The sequence below is a fragment of the Lissotriton vulgaris genome, chromosome 11 (assembly GCF_964263255.1).
Source record: "Lissotriton vulgaris chromosome 11, aLisVul1.2, whole genome shotgun sequence".
Lineage (NCBI taxonomy): Eukaryota > Metazoa > Chordata > Amphibia > Caudata > Salamandridae > Lissotriton > Lissotriton vulgaris.
This window is the reverse complement of record NC_141699.1, coordinates 751,135,138-751,154,385: the sequence shown is the minus strand read 5'-3', so window position 1 is coordinate 751,154,385 and position 19,248 is coordinate 751,135,138. Positions and strand designations below refer to the sequence as shown.

The following is a 19,248-nucleotide window of genomic DNA, read 5'->3' as shown; positions in this document are numbered from 1 at the left end:
TACAATAACATTTATTGCACAGTTGTTCTTCTAGTACTGGTTATATGTGCTGCGACAACTGTTGGACAGTAGCAGAGAATTATGGCCAGCAGTGCAGTTAAATAATAAGGCTTTGTATAGTTATACCATTTTGCAATAGTAATGAACAAATACATGAAATACAGAATGCATTAAGATAAAGCCTATACTCCTATGATGCCTAACTAGATGTACCTAAGTGTACCTAGCATGTGTGTAGGTCTTTAGAGAGCCAAGAATCCCCCTAGGAGTTAGTCTAACCCCTTTACCTTAGTGGGACTTCATCCTGATCTTGAGCTGGACACCCACAGATGGGTGATGGACCTCTGCCAGCTGGAGCTGTGGCATGACGCAATTTGCAGTGCCTCGGGCAGAGTGTCGGCCTGGAAGTCTCTGTTTCCTCTGGTTTGCTTGGGCAAAGGGAGGTATACTTATACTGGAAAGGTGTCTTGAATTGACGTAATGTTGGTCAGAGGAAGATGTGTTCTTGGTCTATTTCCAAGAATTTGTTGTGACGTAGGTTAGTCACATTTGGACATGGAGATTATGTATTTAGGATGGACCGCACAGAGCACACAGTGATCAGATAAGGGGACAGCATCTCTGTTGCTCGTTATTGTGAAATGAGGGCTAATCTAGGTCAAAGGGCCTGCTTGTCTCTGTGACACAAAGGATTTGTGCCTCTGAGACAGTACCTATGTTAAGGCCTCAATTTCCTTCATAACACCCACTCCAATCTATGGACAAGAGTTAATAACCCATTAAAAGCAAACTACGTGACTAAAATAGGCATTTGCATATAATTGGCAGGTAGTTGCATGAGAGTTTTATGAGCTGAAAAAAATAGCAGCTGTTAAAATATGTAAAATTACTATAGACTCTGTGGAGACAGGAAAAATCTATAGTGTCATTAAAAAAATATATATATATATACTCTGTAGAGTAAGTAGTAACTTATAAAAGTTTCTGTTTATAAAATTGAAAACTCTTTCATGCTTTTTTCAGAAGACCAGGTGAAAGTTGAAACAATAACAGAAAAAATGTGTTTCAGGACATGTTTTGAAGAACTAGAGATAAAAAGTGCTGGTAGTCACAACATTTCTCGTAGCCATTTGCTGCAGTGAATAGACCTTTTTAATACTTCGCATAGTCGTTGTGGAAGCACAGAAAGACAGTGCTGCCAGTTGCTTGTTCTGAGGCAGCCGGTGCTGAAGATTGTACCTGTTTGCCTGGATTTACTCGTACCTCACCTTCAGCCATATTCGCCGATGAGGTCTCAATCCATACCTTGGTGTTGCTAAATGAAGCACAACGCACCCACTGGATTTGCAAGGAATGCTTTGGTTTGATGGGAATACGCTTGGGACGCAGCCAAGCATGGGACTTCAGCAGACCCTGCATGGTGGTAATTGCCACTGGCGTTTTCCTTTGGAAGTGTCAGACAGATGCACATTCTCTATTGCAAGAACAGGTAAGTTGCAGTCTTGTCAGACTGGTCTTTTAAATTAGAAACCATGAGAGGCATAGTTCCTGTTCGAGGTATTCCCAAGGTGTATCACACTGCTTGTATGTGAAAGACCAAATTTATCAGAAAGGAAAAAGGGGCAGTCTGTAATTAAGAGTGCCATTTTGAAAAAAGGAAAAAAATATTTCTTTAGCTGATGTAAAATGAAAAATTAAAAGATGCTGCACAAGCATGGTTTTCAGATTGCCTTAAGCATTGAATTTTATAAAGGAAACGTTCGTTTTTACTACTGTCAGTGTTGGGGCTTTTTTTTAAAAAAGGCACAGCTTCCCTACACTGTAGGATTTCACTACCTCTGGATGTTATCTGTACATAACGTAGGTCTGGCCTATGTATACTGAGTCCCTTGGTGACGTTCAGGAATCATTTCTGTGACAGGTGTTTGTGTCAAAAGGCCAAGCTACCATATTTTCCTAACTGGGTCTGTCCTGTTGTGTTGTAAATAGCATCTAATGTTGCCCCTGCTGATGTATGTATGGTGGTGTTTGGCAACGTTCCTACTGGTGTTTAAACAACCACATTTCTAGATGCATTTTAATTCTGTAGGAGTTGATAACCTTAATGAAGGTAACAGGTATAAAGCGTTGCAATATGAATAAATCTCTAACATTTCATGATCTGAAAATGTAGCAATTATTCTTAAAACAGACAGCATATTATACACTGTATCAGTAACCCAATTTTCAGAAAAATGTACTGAAGGTAATTACATCACTGAATGCAAGATGAAAATAAATGAAAATGAATGAAAGTTCAAAATACATTCATCAGAATTAAAAACTGGATGATTAAGTACATCATTTAGAAAATAAAGGTTTGTTCAGGTCGAATACATTTATAAGTCTCTTTTGCATTTGAATTGAAAATAGACGTGGCTTCAGTTTTATGTTGATCCTGTATTGTAGAAAGTGTCCACTAAGAGTCATACTAAAAGCTAACTCTAAGCAAAGCCAGAACAGAAAAAGATGAACCCAGAAATACCACATAGTTCTACTCATGGTGAAGCCAGGTCTGTATCTTTTGGAAAGGAAAAGGTTCAAAAGTCCGTACTTGTATGTTTGTTGTTTGTTTTTGGGCTGGCTGTCGCTTCCTGTTCACGTGGAGCCATGGAAAACGTATCACAGTTAATGAAATAGCCTGTAGCTGTAAGTTCAATTGTTGAAATTGCATCGTATTTAGTTAAAGTTATTTCTGCTGTTTTTGTTGAAAAACTTTGAAGCTTTTATTATTTGATGATGTTGTTGAAAAACGTTAAAACATTTATTATTTGATGTTTTTGTTGAAAAACGTTGAAGCATTTATTATTTGATGTTTTTGTTGAAAAATGTTGAAGCTTTTATTAATTGATGCTTCTGTTGAAAAACATTGAAGCCTTTTTTATTTGATGTTTTTGTTGAGAAAACGTAGAAGCTTTTATTAATACATGCTTTTGTTGAAAAAACAACGGTGTACACATTTGTTTTTGGCCAAATTGCAACTTGAGTGTAGTCTTGATTTTTATTTTTAATTTGAAAGGTTGGTTCAAGGAGAACTGGTTCCATTGCATTGTTGCATAGTCCCCCACTCCATGGATTTGATTGCTCAAACCTGATGAGCTTTTCAGTTTGAATTTCTGTAATAGTAGTGAGAGGGACGTCTACTATTGTGGAATTCACGAGGCCTACTGTTCAGTATTGGCTACATAGGTTTTGGTTGATTCTTTCATTTGAAATTAATCTGGTGTTTTTATCACGGCAGGATGCGGCAAAAGTTCAGTTCTTGTTCCTTTCACTTTAAGGAGTGGCACATGTATTTCTGTATGAGGGCCCAAATGCCTTTGTGTCCGCGATCTTTTTCTCTCTCTGCCCAGATCCATGACTTTTGGATTCAGACAGGACTTGCCGTGATTACCTCGACTTCCCAGTGGCGGCCTGTTTCACTTTGACAGAATCTTTGTGTTTCTTTGTTTCCTTTAGTTCCTGTAAAACAGCCAAACGATCATAGATACAGAATGGTTTTCATCCGCCACTGTGCCTTCACATGTACGATCAGGTTCCCATATTTGTAAATGAGGTGACACCTCCTAGAGAGCTTCTTGGCTGAGTGTGTATTTCCCCCTGAATCCATATAGGTGTTTGACCCCACTAATACCCCGCCTAATACCCTAGCTGTTAAGGATTGCTCTATGCCCCAGTCCTTCCTCTCTTCTACCTTAATTCCCTCATGATGGCGTTGGAGAGGAGTACCGCAATACTATCTCCATCCCTTCCATGGCCTCTCAGTAGGCTCGAGAGCCAAGTGTGGGGCCACAGTCAGGGTGTAACGTTGATTGCGTATCTCCTGTTGTGGACTCGCAAATCTTTCTATAACAGTTTTGAGCGTCAGCCAAGTATTGAGGCCATACTTATAGGAAACTTGAGCAAGGACCCACTGCCACTAAGATATATTTTTAAGCCACCTCAAAATGTGAGGGGCTGCAGTGGTCCTTTACACGACACGATCAAGTGGACAGTCTGAGGCTGTCTAGCAATGGGACCTGCGCGGGTCTTGTGATGGTGTAGCCTGGCATTTGTTTACTGATGTTGCAGTTCAAGACAAAGCCAATAGTCTGTCTTCTGATCCGAGGCCACCAATAGCACTGTTGCAATGAAGAAATAGTAGCTATTACCTTTGAATGCGCGGAGCCCACACCCTTGTGTGCTTTAAATGATTAACTCCTGCCTACTATCCATATTTTGAAAATACTCTATCCCCCACTCCAGGAATCTGAGCATATGGAATGTTGTTTGCATCTAACTTGTAGGAGTATTTGAGTGGAAATTTTAGGCACTGCTTTGGTGCTTTTGCGTGAAGCAATTACAGCCACCATATTCTAACCGTCTATTCTCGTTGTTGGACGAGTGTGCGCAGCTATGGCAGCTGTGTGAACAGCCCCCCATGTGGCTTCAACAGCTGATGAATTCCCTTCAACGTGCACACCATCACGTTGATGACTCAGTATGTTAATCACGTGAGTTTTTGGTAGGTCGTTTCTCAACTCCACTACCTGTTCCCATAATTTTTGTATTTTAATTATGCCACCTTGTTTCATCTTTAAACCCATTTTTTCCCAATGGTGTAAAATTTTATTATATCATTGCACACAGTAAAAAGAATCAAACACAATGAGTGTTGGGAATTCTCGATCCGTGTTTACAAGTGCAAGTTTCAGGGCTTTTATAGCTACCAACCAAGCCGTGCTATTACCTAAAGGTAGTTTTTTGGTGCAATGACGACGGAACTTGCCATCCAGCATCTGATCTTTAACAAAAGCGGCTGGTGGGGCAGACCCATCAGTGTAGATTTTTAAAATTCATACTGATCTAGAGGCAAGATTTCATATGGTAGATTGTATTCTTTTTCATATTGCAGGAATGGCTGTGTTTTTGAACTTGAATCAAGTCTGTATTCAAAGTCTGATGCAGCAAAAGAGATAGCTCTTTGTATCCATTCTGGATGTAAGGCTTTGGCATTAGGAATGCTAGCCCATGTACTGGGGTGACAACAATCATGCCTCTTCCCCTTAGCCAGTGCTCTTTCTTTTGCTACAGCCTGAATGGTTGTCAGAATTTATTTATTTTTCTGCTGAATTAAAACCTCATTTCAGTGTTTGTGTACAGATGAGAATCGTATGTGAATGGAACAGTTTCACCTTTATTAAAAGTTAAAATAAATGTACCCAAATTGACCCAAAATGATACTGAGTACCAAGTGGTGCTAGTTTACATGTCTGTGTATGTATTTGGAAGCAATAATATCTTCCTGGTGTGAACAAAGAATATTGATGTGTTCTTATGTCCAGTGTTTGACTGAAAAGTCATGTTTGAAAAATGTCGTAGAAAGGTTTTACTCTCTTTGTGAAATCAAAAATGTATGTTCTGTCAAAATCTTGGAATCCCAGAACTGATTGGAAGTTGTTTAATGTATTTGGAGGCTGGAGCAGCGCACATTTTTTTAAAAAAATAGCTGCCAGGCTTTTGCCTTCACTTGAAAACTCTTATCCCAAAAATAGGACACTGAGGTGGGCAATTTCTGATTTTCTCAAAATTAAATTTGTAGCCCCCAGAGGGCAATCCCATAATAATGGTGCTTACCCTGGTCAAGTGTTTCCCCATAAGGTTGTCCGTTTAGATAAATATCACAGAATATAGGACAACACTTCTTCATCAAAGTGCTTTAGCAATTCAGTAATTCTTTCAGAAAATACCCCTGAGCTGTTCTTATACCCAAGGGGGAGATGACACAACATTGTCTCTGGGACTCAAATATACTAAATGCTGTTAGGTACCTGTTTTCAGGTGCTAAAGTTTGACAGAAACATCCATTTGAGATAACAAATGTTGATTTGTATTTTCTCCCGCATAATGTTATTCATTAATGCGGCACTATCTGCATGTTGGACAGCATGTGTCTTTGTGCAAGTGTTCAAGTGTCTGTAAATGAAAACCAGACTAAATGTATTATCAGGTTTTGATAAGTGATGCAAGGGATTGTTCATTGTGAAGTGCATTTTCAAACGATCCCCTTGGATTCAAGTTCATCTATGATCTAACTGACCTGTATTTTAGCTTCTTGCTTAATAGGATATTGTCTTTGAGCATGTGGTCAAACTATTAACAGGATCACATGGTGGGTTGAGTCCTCATCCCAGCCATTGTGACTTTTATACACTGCTGGAGCTTGGGCTACTGCCCACTCCTGTGCATATGTATGTATAAGGTGAACAGAAACATGGTTGAAAAATTCAGGAACAAATATACTTTCTCCCTTTGGGTGCTCCCTGACGAATGCTGGTGGCTAATCTTATTCTGCTAACAGTATATCAAAACCAGACTATAGGGTCTTCGCAAAGAGACCTTTTACTTTTCTGTGTTTGTCCTCCTCCATGCGGAGTGTTATTTCATATAACTTGTGTGGGACGCTCACCCTTTTGTCTGGTGTTTCTAAGGTGATGTAATCATTCAATTTTGCTGTCCAGAAATTCCTTCAGGTTCTGGTGAGCTACTGTTACTTCTGCCGCTTTGCCTTAGCATTGTCTGAGCCCAATCCCCGTTCAGAAGTTGAGTCCTTAGGATTCTGTGCAAGTCTAACTTTGAGACTTTTTTTTTTTTTAATTGAGGTGTGGCTTGTCTTCTGTTTCAGAAGAGTCCTGAGCGTGCTTGTCCCTGGACTGCTTGCGCTCTTCATTGTGTGCTGACTTTCCTTCTCTCCCTGTGTTGTTTGTTGAGAGGAATGTGTATCAGTATCCTGATACCTGTCAGGTTTCCAGTGCTTAATTTGTGCCGGGGCTTATGACTGTCTGCCACATGGTAGTGATGTCTGCCAATTTAGGTACAAGCACAACAACTTCTGTTCATTATTTAAATTTAAATTAGTAGTATTTGCCTCCAAAGCCATTCTTATAGCTTTGGGGGCCTGTAATAGTATGAATTGTCACACGTTTAAGAGTGTGATGATTAGTAGTGTTTTTGTGCTGTCATTGGCAGTGCTGCCAGGGGCAAGCTCTAGTGTCCTCCTGTCGAGAGCCCCGGAAGACATTTTTTTTTTTTTTTTTACAAATTAAGCACTGCAGTTTTCCTAATATTATCCTTATTCCAAAGGTTATACCTCTTTGCAGAAGGCTCCTGTTGAGGAGACCTACCTTGGGACTGAGAATCTTTTCTGAAAATTTCTTTTTTTTAAAATTATTTTCCCACTTCTTTTTTAGAAGAAGTAGGTGTCTGCTTAGAAGTGTCCTTCTCAGGACTGCCCATTAGCTATGGTTTTTAAAAGCTTTTCCACCCAAACTGTCCCTTCCCAGTTCTGCACATGCCGTTTTAATTTTTTTGTGAAGGTCTTGTGGTTGGTCTATAAGACTGACCTCTCTTAGGTATTGGCGGATCGCCACTGAAGCTGATTCCCCTTTAATGGTAGCTAGTATTATTGTTGATACCTGGTCATAAATACCCAGTAATTTCATACCTAAGCTCAGAGCTGGTTCAGCTCCATACTTGTTCTGTATCTGTCGTAACACATCTGGAATTACTGCTAAGGAAGGAATACCATGAGTTCTGGTATATATGGCAGCCAAGACTGTACCCCAATTGGTGCAGTCCTCTAACTGTGGTGTGATCCCCATGGACAAGCAGAGTGTTAGCATTATATGCTTTCAAATGGTGTGGTATTTAGAAATACTGCTTCTAACTGGGTGGTTTTCTGAGCTACCCAGAAAGGAATCTGTTCAGATTTCATGGGCAGTTTACCCATTACTGTGTGTAAGTTTTGTGGAGTGATTTTAGTAGCGGTGCTCTGTGTATGAGCTGTATTATTTGTAGCTACTGTGGGCTGGACACCAAGTGTCCTCATGACGAGTTGCGTCATGGCTCTAATGGTTTTACCAACTCTTTGTGTTGTAAGAGCAGTGCATCTTGTGGCATTTTATCAATGTCAGTATGTGGTGTGTAGCCGATTAATGTCGGCCATGTAACCCCTGGTCTAGTTAGTGGACCGAGCCTTGTTTTATTTATTTGTTGTAGGGCGCAATTAAACCAGAAATTGTAGTCCTGGTTAGTGAGCGGAATCTTAATCTCCTCAAAAGGAGTGTAGACCGCTGGGACTTTTTCATGTATGAAAGAATAAAAAGTCTGAGTTGTTGCATTTACTGCTGGGAATGTAACCCAAGAATACAACACATCTGTTTGATAATCTTCGTGTGCCTCTATAATAATCACTTTACCTCCTCGGTCTGTTGAACCATGTCTGAGGTGTTTTTGTGTGAGTGTATTCCTGACTTTGGGTGCAAAATGTTTTGCATTTGCTTACTCTTTCGTCGTTTGAGACCTGTGTCCCAGTGACAGAAGCAGCTGCCTCGGCAGACATTGTGTTGTGAAAACAAAATGTCCTAAAAAAGGGTTTTCAGATAAGGTTTTAAAAAGGCACAGTTGTTCAGGAACTTTTTCCTTCAAGCTTGTTTAACCAACAGCCAATACATAGGAAGTTTGCCTACTCAGCTGTGGTGGAATTTTGTGCCTACCCACTCCAGACGTCTCTGGCATTTTGTGAGTAGGGGTCTCTGAGAATAAGCATGACTGAAATACTCAGATTCTACTGTTAAATAAGTGCCGCAATCACGGTTGGGCGCCATGTAGTGTAGTTCCTATATCCCTTATAGGTTCTGCACATTGGAATAACATACACGATAGGCTTGGCATAGGACTGAGGTCTGTATGCCCCTATTATGTATATTAAACTTAATTACTGTGTACCAGCTAGCTCAGAGGCCACTACAAACTTCTTGAAGACAAGAAGGGAATAGCTTCTGGCAACCACATAACATAAAACCCACATCCCTCAGGATCATGGAAACAATATACTACTTTTCATTCAGTCACTCATCTCAGAGAAGTACATAGAAGAAACAGTCGGGTGTGTTTACAATAACAGTTATTGCACAGTTGTTCTTCTAGTACTAGTTATATGTGCTGCGACAACTGTTGGACAGTAGCAGAGAATTATGGCCAGCAGTGCAGTTAAATAAAAAGGCTTTGAATAGTTATACCATTTTGCAATAGTAATGAACAAATACATGAAATACAGAATGCATTAAGATAAAGCCTATACTCCTATGATGCCTAACTAGATGTACCTAAGTGTACCTAGCATGTGTGTAGGTATTTAGAGAGCCAAGAATCCCCCTAGGAGTTAGTCTAACCCCTTTACCTTAGTGGGACTTCATCCTGATCTTGAGCTGGACACCCACAGATGGGTGATGGACCTCTGCCAGCTGGAGCTGTGGCATGACGCAATTTGCAGCGCCTCGGGCAGAGTGTCGGCCTGGAAGTCTCTGTCTTCTCTAGTTTCCTTGGGCAAAGGGAGGTATACTTATACTGGCAATGTGTCTTGGATTGACGTAATGTTGGTCAGAGGAAGATGTGTTCTTGGTCTATTTCCAAGAATTTGTTGTGACGTAGGTTAGTCACTGTTGGACATGGAGATTACGTATTTAGGATGGACCGTCTTCTGTGCACAGAGCACACAGTGATCAGATAAGGGGACAGCATCTCTGTTGCTCGTTATTGTGAAATGAGGGCTAATCTAGGTCAAAGGGCCTGCTTGTCTCTGTGACACAAACGATTTGTGCCTCTGAGACAGTACCTATGTTAAGGCCTCAATTTCCTTCATAACAGTGTGTTTAACATGGTCCACATAAAGTATGGACAAATTTAGGGTGAACAAGAACATACAGAAGTCCCTTTAATTTGTGGATAAAAGTGGCCATCAAACAGGGCCGACTCCTTTGTTGGAGCGGAGGGGTGTTGCCACATTGCAATACCCCCCGAAGCCCCAAAGATAAAAAATAAAATGGTAATTCATTACCATTTTATTTTTCATCCCCCATCCGAACAGAGCGTCAGGCCAGGTGAGGCCTGTTGAGTGACATCAGCAGGGAGGAGGGTGGGCTGTTAAGCACTGTTTAAAGTGTGCATGTGTTATTGGCCGTCCGTCTTGCTACCGCACGCCACACATGTGCACTTAAACATCTCTAACTTAGAGCAAGTACAGGCCTCCTTGCGCTGTGGAGCGTCAAGTGAGGCCGCTCCCTCCAATCAGGATGCTGCTCTCATGCTTCATGAGAGCAGGCCAGGATTGGTCAAGGGAGTTTCCTGGTGGCCGGGCTGCAGTCGAAGAAAGAAGACGTCCGGTGCGGAGGACATCGTGTTGCTCTTCAGGTAAGTGTATTTTTTTATATATTTTTTTTGCGCACGCCTGACCCTGCTCTCCCTGTAGATGCAAGCCGCCACTACCATCAAATTTAAAATAGTGTCTTGAACTAAAGAAATCAGAAACAGAGACTATTGTTCATGAAGAGCCTTTTCAAGTACAAAACCCTCTACCTCTTGCGGTATATTTGTGCAGACCAGGATATCGTATCGGTAATCAAAATCAAAGTCTTCTATTGGACTAACTACGTTGCTACTGTCTCTTACATAACTTTGCGTCTTAGTGTCAAAATCTTTTATGAGTAGATTTATGTATTTGTCTATTGTTAAGTAGACATAAGTGGTATACATAGCCATAACCAGAGATGATGTGTCTGCAGGAAGATCAGTTATTTATGTAGTCTGGGGAGCACACATACTACAGGAGTACGTGATGTAGTGCTTGGTGAGAAACAGAAATTCCATCCGGCCCAGGAACGCTCATTTATCTGCTTTAGCTGTGAGCAGTAACACCTCCTTTGTCAATTATAATCTGGGGATGGGCTAGTGATCTTTGTTGGTCAATTCATGGAAACAATGTTGTTTATAATTATTTGTGTCAATGAGCACAGAGCTAGCTCCTTTATCCACTGGTTTGATGGTGATGACAACGTTTCTTTTAGATCATTAAGTACTATTCTTTCTTCATTACTAATAGTGTAACAAATTCTGGTGTATTCTTTAAACACACATTTATTTTAGTACCAGCCTTTTAACCCCTTGAATGCTCATGACGAGCTGAGCTCGTCATGAGCCACGGCGTCTGGTGCTCATGACGAGCTCAGCTTGTCATGAGCCGTGGAACGCTCGCATGCGGGGATAATTCCCCTGCTGGGCTGAGCGTTCCACGGGAACAGGTGTGGCTGTGACGGGCTGAGCTTGTCATGAGCACAGGAGCGCCGTGCCTAATGACGAGCTCAGCTCGTCATGAGCATGTGAGCGCTGTTTGCGCCCCCCTCCCCCCCAGCACAGCGGTGGAATGTCCCCCGCAGCGAAGGGGTTAAACACCAAGATCTCCACTAGCATCGAGGAGCTATAGGGGTGAGGAGGGGGGTTAAAGCTGGGTGGTCCTAGGACTATGAAATGTTTATGGCTATTACAAGGACTATTAGCAAATAGAAAGCTCTGAGATTTTTATGAGTAGTTGTAGTACTTCTAAATGAAGATTGAAAATGTTTGTTCTTGTGGAAACAAAAGTGATACTTTTGCAGATAACAGTACAGGTTTTGATAGGATAAAAATAAGTATTGCCTCGTTATTGTCTCACTATTGTGATTGGTTATTAGTAAAGTGGAAACTGCTGGTAACATTTCCTGTGGGTCTACCATTATTCAGGTGAATCCTAAAATCAGCGTATGTCCAAAGTTCACTCCTTTGACCACAGCGAAAAAAAGACTGGTTCACTTGAGGACGCAAGGTTGACATCATCAGAAGGGTTAGTTCTGTTTTTAGTATCTGCCTGAGGGACGTTGGGTTGGTCTATAATGGTGACTATAAAAGTAAACCAAAAACTTAGGTTAAGTGCGCTCTTTAGTGGAGTTATGAAGGTTCTTCTGAATAATGTTCAATGACCTTATTTAGAGTGTGGTGGATGGAATACTCAGTCTCACACATGGCTAATATCTCATTCGCAATATTACAAGTGCTAATTCATGTTGGTGACAGCGTATCCCATCCGCAAAGGTTTAACCAAGGACCAAAGCCTGTTATCGACTTTTAGAGTTTGTCAAGTAATACTTTTGCTTCATATATTGTGTATGATTACAAGATCTTTTCTTCAAAGTCAATGATCTCCTCATGCTCATGTTTGCTTTTCTTTAATGATGCGGCAGACGGCAGTGCCCACAGCTATTCAGTGACTTGACCATTTTATAGCAATGTGGCTCAAACCTGGAATATGGGATTGCCAATAAAAATACGGGAGCGCTAAAAGCCTGCACGGCCAAATAATTTACTCCTGCTTTTAAAATAGTAAGATAATTTCCAAGCATGTAAAGATGTGCAAACATGTTTCTTTCAGCTTTTCTCAAGTGTGTCTAGAATACTTAAAGATGATTTAGTAGTCTGTGTAGTGACAACGGGGCAGAAAAGAGTGGGTCTACTAATAATTTAGCAATTTTGTCTCATGAGTAGGGTGGTCCCTCCCTACTAGACATAATTATGGGGAGAGACCAAGTCAGCCAGACAAGCTGGCCCACTCCAGGTAGAGGACAAAGTTGTCATGTTATTTCCAGATGACACCTGTGCGATCCAGTGTCAACGCTCCTCCTTCCTGCAGATTAAACATCATCCCTGCAAGATGGGGCTACAATAATCATTGCTTTTTCTCAGCCCACCTTAAGGTTCTGTCAAATGGAACCTCCATATTTTTCATAGACCTAAGGACGCCTGGGACTGGGCTGACTATCACCTTGGAGATTCAGCACTGGAACAGACTGGGCCTGCACTTGGTCCACCTAGACCACACAGTTGGCGATGGGGTATGTCAAGAGCAGGGACCGCCTCTCGCTCATCCCCGAATAAATCTTGACATCTGGAGCAGATTTTTCAAGACCGTAGATGAGCCATGCAGGTTGCGGCTATCTGGGAGCAAGAGGTGGGGCTACTGACGCTGAGAAAGGCCCACACATCTTCACATCGGAGGACAACACCCTTCCCTCTGATGAATCTCGCCAGGACTTTCAGACCCTCCCCTGGTCGCATCCCCATGATACACTAGTGCTTTCTTTGGGCGTACTGCTGGTTGTTGTAGGCTCTATATGTTGTTTCACCCTTAGTTGGCAATGTTACATCTACCCCTTGCCCCCTTGCCCCCTTCACCCATGACTAGCTATGGCAGACAGGCTTGGCATATTTCATGAGTTACGGGCTGGGTGGTCCAGTGAGGTAAGGGTTACCCTGGGCAGTGACCCGCGCTGCACACTGCTCCCAATGTATACAATGGCTCCCATATCTGATATCCGTCTTCTTACTTTAAACGTGCACGGCATGCCTACAGCTTGGAAGCACTATGCAGTCTATTCATACGTTAAAAAACAACAGGCACAGATAGACTTTTTACAAGAATCCCACACTATAAGGGAGGAACTAGGACTACTGTGTAAGCGTTGGAGGGGCATCATTCATGCCACTACCTTGATAGAATTCACTTTTCGATGCCCTAATTACCCTATGATGATGTGCGAGTTAGCATCATATGACTAACTAATGCAGTTCGTATATGCACTTATGCTGAATTTCTATTCTCACTCATTGCTTATATTCAAATGTATGTGTGACCATATTAGTTTTTTAGCTTAGCCTGTGTGCCACCATTTTGTGTAAATCCTCTGTGCCTGCGGGCCCTGCTCGCTCATATGCCCCTCCCGCAGGAATACAGAAATGTACTAAGACAGCAGTTTTCGTTTCTCAGCTTACTGTGGCCGAAACTAACAAGTCTCTTTATCAGTAATGTTCTCATGCCCAGAGACGCCGAAGCCTAGCTCCATGGCCTTGAGTAGAGATAATAATGTATCCCTTGCAGGTGCAGATGCCTGCTGTATGAGAGCATTGTACACTGGTCTGAGGCTCGGTGATTTTCCACAAGGGGCGTACCCCTCGTTACTGTATTGCATTATAATGTATTGCTGTGATGCAGAGAGTCAGTCCTCTCGTTCGCACTCCCAGGAGTGAGGTCGGACAGGGCCCTCTCATATGAGTGTTGTTTGGCCTAATAAAAGACTTTTGTTTATTCTTCTCCACTGTCCGGCTGACTTCCTATATGGTGATTATAGGTGAGTGCGGTAAGTCACTCGGGTGGATTTGAGCCACGCTTATCAGATGGCGCCCGAATAGGGACCTCGCGATAAGGATCTTTCTCACCCGTAAGTGGGTAGCAGAAGACCGGGGACCCGCTGGTCGGCACGGTGGGCCCGGGTACCCATCTGATGCCGAGCTTGGTTCTCGCAGCGCTGCCCCACCCTGCTGATCGGGAGAGGTCTCGGTTCGGATCTTACGCCGGGGTCCAGAAGGCGGAACTTGAAGCTGACCGTGTTGGTCTTGGCAGCCGGAGGTGGAGAACGGTAGAGGTCGGTGCCGCCTACGGAAGGTGAGTGGTCCACCTGTGATTGTTGCAGGAACGGGAGTGTTCCGGGAGACTAGAGTGTCTCCAATGGTTTGAGGAGCCGGTGTGCTCCTGGGGCTAGTGTGCTCCGGGGAACTCAGAGTACGAGTTGGTGCTCTGACAGAATTGACGAGGTTGGGGATGCATTTAGAGGTAATTGTTTGTAGCGATCCGACCGAATGGTACTGTGGTGAAGGCGTGGCTCATTGTGGGTAGACTCCGGTACTTACCCTGAACTCCTAGTGTGGTGGTTCAGTGGAGGTGAGATCTGGGTTTCCCGCGGTAAAGTGCGCAGTGATCCATAGTGCCGCACGGGTGGCGGATCTGTTCCCCGTCCTCAGAACAGTTAGCGTACTGTTCGGTCTGCGGTAGAGTCCAGGTTCCCCAGGACTTGGTCGACGGGCCTTGTCCCATTTGGTAACACGTGTTTGGAGATATTGTATTTGTGTATGCGTGGGTTTTTCCGATGTATGTCTAGATGTGTGTGTGAACGAGCTCGAGTTTTGCGATTCAAGGTAACGTAGTTTGTGAAGAAGTGCTACTTTTACATCGAAGTAAAGATGCCGTGTTTTAGCAAGTTACGATGTTTTGGATGCTGTTGTCGACCCTCAGATACTAGACTGGCCGAGAGCCAACCTGCACCCCCTGAAGGGACACCGAGTTTCGATATGTATGTCAAACATGGACTGGTCCCGATTTTGTTTGGTACTTTGTGGCATCGGTACACTGCTGATAATGTGGATTTACAATGGCCTTTGACGGGTTCCTTTGATGAAGCTAAGTTGGATTATTTGCAAGACAAACTGTTTGCTAGGCGTAGCCGTCAGAGTATGTTTGATTCTTTGCGAGTGTGGCAGAAAGAGGCCAGGAAGCGCAAGCTGAGAGATGAGAAAGAGGCTTATAAAAAGTCCACCCAGACTATGGCGCAGAAGGCGAGAGAGCAGGTGGGAAATGAGAATGCGCTACGTATGGAGCGCGCAGATAGACTTTGTAGGTTGAAAGAAAATAAAAGTTATGTAGTGCGAGAGGACGACCCAGATGAGATGGAGGACATTTTGAATACCCGACCCCCTCCCCCTTATGCCCCACAGCCCCTGTACCCCTCCTTGCCGCTTTCGGCCCCTAGTAGTGACGTTCCGGGTCCTTCAGCAAGTGCCCCCCAACTGTCCTCGCCCTCGACACCCCTCGTTTCTTTGCTCCAGACCACTTCACCTGCACCCTCACAATTTTCTTTAGCACTCCCTACTGTTTCAGCTAGTACCACCCCCAGTCAGGAGATGTTAACGCCGAGTCGAGGCGCAGGTAGCGGATTACTCTCGCAGGTACGGAAGTTGCTTACGCGTTCTACGGTTGGTTTAGATGAAAAAAGTATGGTGGCTAATCAGGCATGTCAGTGGGCCAGGAATAATATTTATTCGTTTGAAGATATTTGGTCCACTATGAAAGATTTTGAGCCCTTGATGCAGCAGCACGCTTTGTGGCACATGTCCAATGTATTGATACCGCTATGGGAGCAGGGATATGGAGGTGTGGCTCCGGCGGTTTTACGAGATATCCAGGCTGGGGCATATAGAACGAATACAGGGGTGAAAGAAGTGATGAGCAGTCTGCGTGCGCTTTTGCAATACAGGAATGAATTACCCTCTGCCGGCACACCCCATTTCCCAGGTCTACACCGAATGCGCGAGGTGCATCCTATTTTTCACCCCGAGGTCCCTGAGTTGCTAGACCCGGTAACGAAGGCTGTTACCAGGAACAGAATTGATGCACATTTTCAGGAGCAATGGGTGTATACGCCATGGAAGAGAAGTGAGGTGTTGTCATTGAAGGCCCAGCTACCGGATTCTAGAAAGAATCCGACTGCCTATTACAAAGAGCTTACGGAAGCGGCGTCTTCTACTGTGATGACGTTGGCTGATGTTGAATTGTTTTTCGGGCTTTTGGTCCCGGTTGATGTGTGGCGGCAAGTGAAAGGTACGGATCATACGGAGGAGCTGGGAGGTACATGGCAGGAGTTGCAGGATTGGGACAAGGAGCGTAAGCCAGGAGAGAAGCCGAAGGCTGAAATATTAGCTTTGCCAGGGCGCATAATAAAGTATATGCACTCCCTCATTCCCCCGAAAAAGGTAGATTGGGACAAGTTGACGGCTTGTAAGCAGAAAAAGGATGAAGCGGTCTCAGATTTCTTTACGAGATTTGAGGAAACGTTTATGGATTACAGTGGACAGGATGTGTCACAAGATGGCGGATTGCGGCTTTTTGTTAATAGGTTTGTTACAAATTTATTGCCTGAAATATCCGCTAGATTGCAAGCGTCGGAGAGTACATGGACAACGTCCTCTCCTTCGGGTATCCTCAGTATGGCACAGTATTATGAACACAGGGAAAATGAGAGTAAGGACAAGCAGGAAAAGAAGGCTAAGGATTTGAAGACGAGAGTTTTGTTACAGCAAGTGGCTAGAGGAAGGGGGAGAGGTGCAGCGCCGAGTCGGGGGGGGCGGCTTTGGGAGAGGTGAGAGTAGGGAAAGGCTGGGACCGAATCAGTGCGCCAAGTGTAAGCAGGAAGGGCATTGGTGGCGAGATTGCCCACTGCTCCAGTCAGGTGCCGGCCCCGGACGAGGACGAGGACGAGGTAGTGGTGATTTTGGGAGACAGGCTGCGCGGTCAGAAGGAGGCGGGAGACCGGGAGGCAATTACTTTGACAATAGGGCAGACAGACAACAGTCGCAGAGGGGCGGTGGTCAGTACTACAACGATGATTACTCTGTGGACGATTTGACAGGGTTCTCCCACAACTAGGACAGCGTAGGACAGAGCATGGGACCAGTACTTATGGAAGTTGATCAGAGGGGACCTTATGTCGAAGCTGACTTAATGGGGTCTCAACAGAAATTTCTAGTGGATACGGGTGCAATGAAAAGTTCAGTGGCTCATTCTCGGGTCCCAGGGGCGGCTCTGTCTGGCAAGAATAACATCTCCGTGGGTTTTGCAGGAACTCCGGTGATTAGCCCCAATTCTAAACCTCTCACGTTGACGATTGGCCCTTTTACTGTTGATTCACCGTTTCTATTGACATCCAATTGTGGGGAAAATTTATTGGGGCTAGATTTATTAAAAAGGTTGCACGCCACCATCTATTGTTCTCCAGACGGCGTGTACCTTACTTTGGGCCCGAACGTTGCTCACCCATTCCAGTGTTTTTCGAAAGACGATCCGTTACCACCTGAATTCCAAGGCATACCCGACAGCCTGTGGGCTGTCAATGATACGGATGTAGGTAAAATGGACATTGCTCCGGTGACAATAAGAGTGAAGGTGGGAGCGAAATTGCCCCGAGTTCCACAGTACAGGATTCCTAGGGAGGGGGAGAAGGCCCTGTTACAAATAATACAAGATTTAATACGGTCTGGTGTAGTGGAAGAGACTGATTCGAATATGTGCAACAGCCCTATTTTACCTATCCTCAAAAGACGGTCACCTGAAGCTACTGATAATACTCCTGATGTTTATAGATTTGTGATTGATTTGCGACATGTAAATAGGGTAGTGGAGCCACAGTACCCGGTGGTCTCGGACATTACAACAATATTGACAATGATACCCCCTTCGGCTAAATATTTCTCTGTCCTAGATTTGAAAAATGCTTTCTTCAGTATACCAGTACATGAAGAGAGCAGATATCTCTTCGGATTCTCATTGGCTGGCCGAAGCTTCCGCTTTAAAAGAATTCCTCAGGGGTACACTGAGAGTCCGAGTATCTATAGTCAAGCACTGAAGGCACAATTGGATGAGCTGGAACTTCCACCTGGCAACGTCATGTTGCAGTATGTGGATGATATCCTAATAGCATCGGATGACGAACAGGGTTGTCGGGATGCTACTGTGAAATTACTCAATCATTTGGCTGCGAGGGGACATAAAGTGTCCCTTCCAAAATTTCAATACTGTCGAACGGAGGTCACCTATCTCGGTCACCTCCTTTCGAAAGTGGGGAGGAGATTGACGCCAGAGCGCATAAAGGCGATCACTAACATGCAGGTCCCTAACACGCAGCGAGAGGTGCGCGCGTTCTTAGGCATAACATCGTATTGTCGTCAGTGGATACCTAACTATGCGTTACTAACAAAACCCCTATTGTATCTGACTACCAAAGAAGTGCGCGAGCCCCTACCCTGGACCCCTGCATGTCAAGAAGCGTTTGAGTCACTAAAAACGTCTTTGTGTTCTGCGCCAGTTCTTGGAACACCTGATTACCAGAAGCCTTTTGTTCTTTACGTGCACGAGGCGGAAGGTTGCGCGTTGTCTGTCTTAACTCAGTGTTTTGGGGGGAAGCAGAGACCGTGTGCGTACTTCTCTGCAATGCTCGATAATGTGGCAAGAGCGCTGCCGAGCTGCCTGAGAGCCACGGCGGCTGCTGCGGTCTCTATAAGACAATCGGCAGGGCTCGTGCTGGGATCAGACCTCACAGTAATGGTACCGCATGCTGTGGACATTTTGCTGAACAGGACACAGACGCAGCATTTAACAAGTGCTCGTCTGACGGGTTACGAGATGACTCTTTTTGCACCCCATGTAACGATTAAAAGGTGTGCTACACTGAACCCCGCCACCTTGTTACCTATCCCTACAGACACAGATACAAAAGACGATGACATACATGACTGTCTGTACAGGACTGAAGAAGAGACAAAGGGGAGGGTGGATCTGACAGACAGGCCCTTGGAGGAACCAGATGGGGAATTGTATGTTGATGGATCCTGTTTTAAATTACCAGACGGTACATCGACAGCAGCATATGCAATAACAACATTACAGACGGTGGTGGAGACTTCTAGAATACCTTACAA

General features: G+C 44.0%; 1 protein-coding gene across 11 annotated transcripts in view; it reads right to left on the bottom strand.

Annotated features, from left to right (window-relative positions):
• Positions 1 to 9,719, bottom strand: part of LOC147683452 (uncharacterized) — a 429,669-nt gene extending 419,950 nt beyond the window's left edge. For 10 of the 11 annotated variants that reach the window (XR_015300951.1, XR_015300943.1, XR_015300942.1 and 7 more), the window contains exon 1: positions 288 to 9,719. The gene's annotated coding sequence lies outside the window, so the exon portion shown is untranslated. The remainder of the gene's footprint in view (positions 1 to 287) is intronic. The other variant, XM_086943872.1, reaches the window with a different exon arrangement.
• Positions 9,720 to 19,248: the final 9,529 nt, after the last annotated feature.